We start from the raw sequence: 10,234 nt of genomic DNA, 5'->3' as shown, positions 1-10,234 counted from the left end.
AAAAAAAAAGAATGAAACTATAAAAAAAACCCAAATAATAATTAATGATGGTAAACATAATAAATAAAATAATTAAATTTTAAAAATGAGACATGACTCTAGAGATTTCTTGCAGTCTGTGTGGTGTGGGGTATGTGTGTGTGTGTGTGTGTGTGTGTGTGTGTGTGTGTGTGTGTGTAAAAAGAGTTCTTGTCATCCCTGTGGTGTAGTGTTGAGGATAAGGATGTCTTCCTTGGTCATTTGAAACCATGAGTCTTCTTCAGATTAGAGCTATAGCTTAAAATCTTAGCAACTAGAACCGTGTAATTTATGTTTTTTCTACTGAAACGCACCTTAGAATATACATGTTGAGTCTTGACAGCACATACATATATCAATGCAAAAATATACAGTCAAGTTTAATAAAATGATTTTGTTATGTAAAATGTCTTGTCATGTATCTTACATTGGTCATTTTATTTGAAATATATGGCACATAATTTCACTCACTTTTCTTCACAACCCTCTAGTACATTTTTCCTTGCAATTTTAAATATATTTCTGGAAGGTGGTATATATGCTACAGGAGAGAAAAAGAACCATCAGTCACCTGGCTGTGAAGTCTGCAAGCTCCAGTTATGACCAGCTCAATAAGACTTTCCATTGGAGCAATAGAGGCACAAACATATTGGACAAAACCAGTCACTTTCTTATTGGATTTAAGGCTCACTCCACAACATGAAACCCATACCTGTCATCATTACTAAGCCAAGAACCTGTGGCTAGACAGGTCCTAGGTGAGAATCTGCCACTATTATTTTGCTTAATGGACAAAGTATCAAGCCAACTCTTAATAGGTTATTACTATATCCATAGATTAGTGCATATCTAGACTCTCATCAGAGAAGTTTCTATTTGCAATAGGTTGTAACTAACTAACAACTGACCAAGAATAAGATATTGTAAAATGTACAGTCCTATACGGATCATATATAATCCTCCTCCAAAGGGTCAGGGATCATGGCAGAAGAAGGGAAAAAATGTAAGAACAAGAAGTGACAGGTGACTACAAGCAAGCACCATCTTTTCCACATAGCAAGGCGACTGTAGATATGATCTCATAGTGGTTACCCAGAATGCACTGCAAGCCTCAGTCAGACCAAGTCCCATCATGAATGTGGAACTTAGGCACACAGTGCTACTCCTAACCTGAGAAACACTGGGAATTTGTAGCTTTGAGGGGAAGGGAGTCAGTGATCTGTAAGAGTGCAGCCTCTGGCAAGCTAACCATGCCCCAGGAGAAGATAAGAAAGATAGGAAGATAGGAATATTTTGGCAGCATAAACTTCTCTTGATAGCTTGAGAAAAAGGTCAAAAAGGCACTAAGTTGGGTGTGTATGTAAAAGGGGTGGATCTCAGAAGAATTGTGGAATGGAAGTGAATAAGATAAAAACGTATGAACTCTAATAACTGATAATAATAAATTATTTTAAGGGTTCTGAATTTTAAAAGCTAACATCAGCTTATAAGAGAAAATTGCAGTACTTGTTTTTCTGGGCCTGGCTTACCTCATTCAGAATCATTTTTTCTAGTTTTATCCATTTAGCTGTGAATTTCATTTTTCTTTTTTTTTTCTTTTTAAAGATTTATTTATTTTATGTATGTGAGCATACTGTAGCTGTCCTCAGATACTCCAGGAGAGGTCATCAGATCCAGTTACAGATGGCTGTGAGCCACCATGTGGTTGCTGGGAATTGAACTAAAGACCTCTAGAAGAAAAATCAGTGTTCTTAACCGCTAAGCCATCTCTCTAACCCCAGATTTCATTTTTCTTAACAGCTAGAAAGTATTCCATTTTGTAAATGAACCACATATTCATAATCAATTTTATCAGCTGATGGACATCTAACCTCTTTACAATTTCTGGCTATCAGAATACAGCATCAATGAACATGGGAAATGAAGTGTCTCTGGTGTAGGGCAAAGCATCCTTTGGGTATACGTCTGAGGGTGATAAATCTTGATGTCGAGGTAGATTAATTCTTATCTTTCTGATGAATCACACAGTGTTTTCCATAGTGGTTGTACATGTGTGCTCTGCCATGTGGATGTGTGTTGCCTTCCCCTTATTCCACATCTTCACCTGTGTGAGCTGTCATTTGTTTTATTGATCTTGGGCATTCTGACTGGTGTAAAATGAAATCTCAAAGTAGTTTTGATTTGCATTTTCCCAGTGGCTAAGAAAGATGTTGAAGTTCCTTTAAGCGTTTCTCTGCCATTTGAATTTCCTTCCTTCCTTCCTTCCTTCCTTCCTTCCTTCCTTCCTTCCTTTCTTCCTTTCTTCCTTTCTTCCTTTCTTCCTTTCTTTTTCTTTCTTTCTTTCTTTCTTTAACTGTATAGTTTTATAACTTGCTTTTGAATTGAGTACTTGATATTTGGATGTTCCATTTCTTAGCTCTTTATATATTCTAGATACTAATCCTCTGCCTGGTATGTAGTTGCTAAATGGATTTTACTGTTCTGTAGGATGATATTTTCAATAATGTCATCCTTTGCCATACTGAAGTTGCTCAATTTCACAAGGTCGCATTTGTTATTTGTTGTTTCTTTGTGCCTGTGCTCTTGGTCTTCTCAGGATGTTCTTATGTGTGCCAGTGAGTTTAAGGGTCTTCCTAATTTTCTCTTCTGTCAAATTCAGGCGCTATCCAGATTTACGCTGATACCCTTGATCCACTTGGAGTTTAGATTTGTGCAGGGTAATAAGTATGGATATATTTGCTTCCTTCTGTATTCAGCCACCTTGTTTGACCAGTGCCATTGGTTGAAGATGCTGTCCTTTTCCTAGTGTGTTTCTGGCTTCTTTATTAAAAAAATAAGGTATCTATATGTGTGTATGGACTTATATCTGTGTCTTCATTTCTAACCCATTGATCAACAGGTCTGATTTGTGCCAATACTGCGATGTCTTTATTATTACAGCACTGTCATAATATCTGGGACACTGATACTTCAACAATACTTTTATTACTCAGAACTGTTTTAGCTATTAACATTTAGATACAAGTGTTTCAATCTGAATAACCATAAAGGTTAGGTAACTAATAAAGAATCAGTGGGGATGACAGGTCTTCCAAGGAATGGGATAGAGAATTTAACAATTTAAAGAGATAAAGAACTAGAATGAGAGGATTAAATGGGAAAGGGATGGGAAGAGAAGGAATGTAGGGAGGAGTAACTAATGATAAAGGCCTTGTGAAAAACAATACCACTGTAGCAGCTTCCATCACTCTTACTGACTAGTGCTCACGGTACTGCAAGGTATTATGTATGCTGCTGGAGAAGTACAATCACACCACCTAGGTACAAACCTTGATAGCTACAGCAGTGAGCATCCTGCAAGATAGTCTGTTACAAATGTGCCACAGATGCTATGGGAGTAACCAACCATTCTTTAAACTTAAGGCCAAACTCCTTGAGATGGAACTCGTACCTGAAACTGCTAATGAGGACCAGAACTTGACCCTAGGTAAGTCATGGGCCTGGGGGAAACCTAACACTAACATTCATCTGAATGAATGAATAAAATGATTCCCAGTGACATTCTGTTCTACCTATAAGTCAGGTCCTCACCTGTTCTACCTATAAGTTGGCCCTCATCAGAAAATCTTCTTCTTTTAGTAGATGATACTAAAAGACAGAGACCCACAACTGGACAGTGTGTGAGTGTGGGACATTTTGGAATACTCAGTCCTAAATGAATGTCTTCATCAGAGCCCATTCCTCAAGGTTCAGGGACATACTCAGAAGAGAAGGCATAAATATTCTAAGAGATGTCACAAAGGAAACAGTGTCTTCTAGACACAACAGGACTACTCACAGACTGTGGCATCACACCCAAGACCTGCACCAATTCAAACCAGAACAACCTCAGCTCTGAGAAGAGAAACCAGACACCAAGTCCTACCACCAAGAAGCTATTTGCAATTGATACCTGCTAGATAAGGGAAAATGGGTTTTCTTCTATAGTGTGGCAGCTTATCAGGAAAGACCCCATGCATGTCCAGGACTAGGTAGCCATACACAAAGGTCTGCATGGGTTGTGGTATACTTATTGTTTTCTTTTAATTGTGTATTTTTTTTCTCTTATTGAATTTGTTTTTTTGTTTGGATTTTCTTGTTTTAAATATAGTGAGAAGGAACAGAAATTATGGGGAGATAGAGAGGTGAGAAGAATATAGGAAGTATTGAAGGGGGAAAAGAATTTAATCAACATACACAAAGAAAAAATGAAAATCAAAAGAAAAATAAATTCTAAGTTTTTCCAATGAGGATGTTACAAACTACAAAGAATTTTTGCAAACATTAATTAAGACAAAGAATTCTGTTGACCTGCTGCAGATTCAATGAGTGAAATGTTTGCTTTCCATCACCATAAAATTCCAGGATCACTAAAGAAAGGATGTTACTAAATTCTGAAAGGCCTCTCTATCATAGAGGGGAGCATTAAAGAAAGTGTGTTACTAAATCCTAAAAAGCCTCCCTAACTACTGTAACTGGGCCTGTCCCTCACTTTCTCCTTCACTGACTCATTAATTCCCACTTTCTCCTGTGTTGCTCTCATAAAATGCAGATCCCAGGGTCTACTGAACACCAGACCTAAGACTTAAAATTCCAAGGTTTTTCAAACTAAATACAGCAAAGAAGAGCATAAAACTCATTTTGTCAAAATATTAAAATCTATCACTTAATTCCTTCAGTCATATTGATTTTTTTTCAAATAACCACCGGAGAAGAATAAATAACTTATTTGATAATGATTGCTGCTGGAAAAGTTCTAGATTTTGCCAGTTTGTTGGAAGTAAGTTCTTGTTCTCATTGTTTGATGTGGAACACATGTTATATCTATGAAATCATCTGTAACCCAGTACCAATGTTCTATGAGAGAGGAGATGACTTAACATCATACCCTCAAAAATGCCCACGCGCGCGCGCACACACACACACACACATCCCACAAGTGAAAGAATCATTTATTTAAATATAATTAACATGAAACTAGCTGAGAGCATGTAGTACCAAGTGTTTTCTAGAATGGGATAGGCCCTGGTTCCAATCCGTAGCAATTTATTATTTTACTGTTATTATTAATATCATTATTGCTGTAAAATATAAAAAAATAAAGTCAAGGAAATCATTAATTTTTGTGAGCCAGCCAGGGCTTTGGGAACAATATTTAACATCCTAGGTATTTAACGCAGAGGTGGTTTAAAGTAAGGATTTATTATAAGGGAAAGGGAACTCTTGAGACACTAAGAAGATTGGTGCGCCATAGTGACTAGCAATGAGAGGGAGCCACTACAGACCCCGCTGAAGGAATAGGTGGCTGTGGCTGGGGAAGGAAGCTGCCTCTGGGGGTTGGGGAAATACTGCCCCTGACAGCCTCAAATCTCAGGGGAGAGAAAATGGAGAAATTCCCAGGCCACTCACTTCATCCCCATCTCCCCATCTTCCCACTAATATCAGAGAAGGAATGCAAAAGGACAGAGCCTGGGAATCACACACTCTCCTTCCCACCCACACAGAACAGCAGAGGGGATACAGGACCATAGATGACTGACACACAGCATACTGTCACTATTCTTGATAAAATTTTAAAACTAAAGTATTAATTCTTACTTCACAGAGCAATTTAATTATTAAAAATACTTTTAAAATAAATTCATTAATAGGCTTATATGCAAAAAAAATCACACAACCAAAAGAAATTTTGAATTCTTCTAAATAGTTAGATTGGCCAAAAGTAATAATATAGAAATTTTAAAACAGTATGCTGTTCTATAATTAATAAATTGTTATTAGCTAATATGCCATGTAGCATACCTGGCAGTGGAACAATTCTAAGCATTGCCACATATGACACCACACATGACACATCACCACACAAGACACATCACCATACATGACACTACACATGACATCACACATGACACATTACCATACATGACACATCACCATACATGACACATCACCATACATGACACATCACCACCCATGATACATCACCATACATGACACATTGCCACACATGACATACCACCACACATGACACTCCACCACTTCTCAGTTCTATGCTAGGGACTCATTTTCCCAGGCTGACTCATTATAATAATCCATTATCACTTTTGCCCTTGTTTTACTCTGCTGCTATTATAAAACAAATGATCAAAAACAACTCAGGAAAAGAAAGGATTTATTTGGCTTACAGGTTGTAGTCTATCAGTGGGAGAAATCAGGGCAGGGACTCCATGCAGAAACCTAGAGGCAGACACTGGAGCGCAGACCAAGGAAGAGTGCTGCTTACTGACTTGTTGATTTCCTCTGGCTCACTCAACTGCCTTCCTTATACACCCCAGGCCCACTTGCCACTGATAGCACTGCCTTTTGTGGACTAAGCCCTCTCATGTCAATTAACAATCAATTGTAATGCCCCACAAACATCCCTACAGGCCAATCAGATGGGGCCAATTACTTCATGGCATCCATCTTCCCAGGTAGCTTAAATCAACAATTAAACCTAAGTATGGCACCTTCCTTCCTTAAGAGCTTTGGAATAATGTTTTTAAGAACTCTACCATATCAGCACATAAGCATTTAAATAATACCTTAATGTTACAAATTGAAGATCTTGTGCTGATAAAGAGTTTACTGGGAGAACATGGTGCTTTGGTGTACAGGAGGGACTCAGCCTACAAGGAGACATACATCCCAATGGTCTTCTCTGAGGATATCTAATTGAGTTCTATTTATTGGTGATTCTACTTTCTCATACATAAATCATTTATTGTAACCAACAGCATGCATTTCAATTGACACTACTTAATGTAGAATAAAAACAGCAAATGTGTTGTCCTACAGGAATGAATATGCAAGGCACCATTTCTAAATCTATTGGCAAGATTATGTGGTTCCAACAGAAATATCCTCTGTGGAATGATCTCTAGAGCATGTGTGTTATCTGCCCTTCCCCCAAAAGTCACACAACATGTTAACCCAGTAACTGGCACTCAAGTCCAGTGAATAGAATGGCTAGCTGTGCTCATTTTGCTAAAGTAACCAAATGTATCACTTGTAAGGAAGACTTTCCCTCTGTCTCTCCTTGCCTCCCTCCCTCCCTCCCTCCCTCCCTTCCTCAACCCCTCCCTCCCTCCCTCCCTTCCTCAACCCCTCCTTCTTTCTTTCTTTCCTTCTTTCTTTCTTTCTTTCCTTCTTTCTTTCCTTCCTTTGATTAAAATCATGACAAGCACAGAGTAAGTTAGCTTGAATTAATATCAGGGAAGTCTCGGAAAATATACAAAATCCATGCAGAATGGCTGAATGAACAAACAGGTTGTAAAAAAGAGTTGAAAATGAAATGTGTTTAATGTGCAGATGCTGGGCATGGTGGTGTACTCCTTTAATCCTAGCACTTGGGAGGCAGAGGCAGGTAGATCTCTATGAGTTTGAGGTTAGCCTGTTCTACAAAGTGAGTTCCAGGACAGGCAGTTTCCAGGACAGACAGAGAAACCCTGTCTGGAAAAACAATGAGCAAAACAAATAAAGAATTGTGCAGTTGTAGAGAGGATACAAATGTTTGTGACTGTTTACAAAGACTATGAGACATCTTTGACCTGTTTACCCAACAGTATACACCAGTAAAGTGAGAATAAAGTAAATGATTGGTGTTTTAGTTAACACTAAAACGTGGTCTGATTTGTATGTAAATTTTAATAGTGTGACTCAGCTCCTCAAAGCTAGCAGACCTGGGTTCTAATGACTTTTTGTCTTGATTGTCCTCTGCCTTGTTACTAGGTGATACAATGACTCAGGTCTGCTACTTACTACAAAATGCAACATGAAGACTGGAGAAAAAGCAGGTCTTCCCATTTACCAAACAACACAAGCACGCCTTCCCATTTACCAACCAACAGGTTTTCTTAGGAACAGAATAATGTAATTAAATTTAGCAAACATCAAATTCTATATGGATATGAATGATGGAAATATGTTTTTAAAAACCTAGGGTGTATTCTAGAAATTCATGTATTTTGAAATCCAAAATTCATGTAAGATTTACTCTGTTGAATACATGCACCATTAACTACTTTGTCTGGAATGTCTACAGGTCTATGGAGTGGCTCAGGGTGTGTGCCTGGCAAAGCCTGGCAAAGCCTGCCAGTCTGCAAAGGCAGAGGTTAAGAGTTGAAACCTCTGTGATTACCTGTAACTCACTGTACCTTCTCTATGTGAGTTCAACAGTGGTGACCATTTACAAGGTGACAGACAGCAGAGAGTGACAGGATGAGTTTCCTCTGTTTTGCAACAGGAGTGTTACAGCTCCACTCAAGGGAAGCTTGGGGTTGGTTGTTATTCTTTTCTTTTCTTAAAAGACGGACTCCCTGGTACTTTGGAGACAGAACTGGATCAGCTGACCTTTGACCTAGTCCTTTATTACCTCACTGATCAGGAGCTCCTACACCCCTAACTGGCATGTTTGCATTTCCAGGCTTTTATCTCACTACTCTCTATGAGATGCTTTAAGGAATGTGACCTCAATGAAAAGAAAAAAGAAGATAGTAGATTGTTATAGCGATCTGTTAAGTGTTTTCTTAGGTATTCAATTCACATACTTTGATAAAAATTTTCCACAAATTTTTGAGGTATAGCTTTGTTTTTCTAATGAGTTACAGGATAGCATCAACAATAAATTGATATATATATGTATAATATGTTATACAGACCACCTGTATCAGCCCATGAAGAAAGTCAATCCCTGATGCTGAGGAAGTCACAAAGAACTGAGAGCAATGGTTGATATTTTAATGAACATGCAATTTCCTATAAATAAATGATAAATCATCCCTAAAACTTGGGGGATCAAAAGTTCAATAACTAGAAAATTTCTATAGAATTATGAAATTGATGTAGAAAAGTAAAGCAAATAAAATTTGCTTCCAGTGAAAAAAACGGTATTTAAAATGTAGGCAATTGCTTAACATCACTGAGAAGTTTCGAGAGTCAAGAGTTCTCTAAAATGCTATGAAGCTCAAGTTGCATCACACAAGGATGAGGTCTGAAGCCTATAAGCAAACAAGAACCACACCAAACTCACCATTGTAGGAATCCTCCCCTACACTGGAGATCTACACTGTCAGAGGGAAGGTATCCCGGAGGCAGAACATGTTCCGGATACTTCAACTGACCATAACACTTATTAAACTGCTCATTAGGAAGGGAATTGCCAAGATTTATCAGCACAATGTGAGTGAGAGATCAAATCCTTCAGGCTGAAAATGGTAATGCTTGCCACACTTTAGCCATTTGCTACTGCACACACACACATACATTTCAATTTCTGTAACTGAGCTTGCATCTAAAGCTGATGATCAAACTTACAAAGAAACTAATAACATGAAGAAAAGGGTGCTTAATTCTCATCTGCTCCATGATAAAGCATACTCCGCCTTTGTCCAAAATGAAAAGTTATTCTTCTATACTGTAGCAGAAATACATTACTTTTGTGTTCTCAGAATCTTAACAAGAATAAGATATTCTTAAAACAAGGTACTAGCATCTATTAAAATTGATCTGTGTAATTGGCTCAAGAACAATTAAAAAGCTTTAAGTCCTGCCTCAAACCTACATCTTTAAATTTAAAATGTTGCCTGGTTGAACCATAAATAAGTGTTCTTCTCCACCTTAGACATGCCTGTATTATACTGGATCCCTGTAATCTGTACTCATAAGCAAACTACCACCCAGTGGAGAGAGCGAAGATCTTTCAGGGAGATTGGCAAAGCAAACCAGATTTGGAGGTGGGGGGGAGTGTAGGTGGGTGTATGGAAAGTGAAGGAGCAAGGCAGGGTAGGGAGCCCTGTTTAGCTCTAAGCATGACTGGTCATCAATTTATATCCAATGGGAAAGGAAATCTTCCCCTGGGCACACTTGGCAGTGTGGCTTCTGGGGAAAACAGGCTAGGGGGACCTTTCACCGACAAACTCGCTGTTCATGCTCAGCTCAGTGAAATTAGGGGAAGACAAGAGGTAAAACTACAGACAGAAGAAGAAGGGAAGGGGGGGGTGCACGCGTGTGGTGAGTGTGGAGTGTGCATCCTTTACACACTGAGGGAGAATATGAATGTGCAGTGTTTCTTACAGGAGGGAAGTGCCAGTGTGAGAGGATAGGAATGCTCAGAGAGAGTGTGCTCATAAAATCGAGA

General features: G+C 38.5%; 1 protein-coding gene across 2 annotated transcripts in view; it reads right to left on the bottom strand.

Moving 5' to 3' along the window:
* The window catches only part of Negr1 (neuronal growth regulator 1), a 746,019-nt gene that overhangs the window by 734,469 nt on the left and 1,316 nt on the right, over positions 1-10,234 (bottom strand). The gene's annotated exons all lie outside the window — the stretch shown is intronic.

Source organism: Mastomys coucha, unplaced genomic scaffold (genome assembly GCF_008632895.1).
Source record: "Mastomys coucha isolate ucsf_1 unplaced genomic scaffold, UCSF_Mcou_1 pScaffold16, whole genome shotgun sequence".
NCBI classification, from domain to species: Eukaryota; Metazoa; Chordata; class Mammalia; order Rodentia; family Muridae; genus Mastomys; species Mastomys coucha.
The sequence above is the reverse complement of the archived record's forward strand: the minus strand, read 5'-3'. Positions and strand labels throughout refer to the sequence as shown.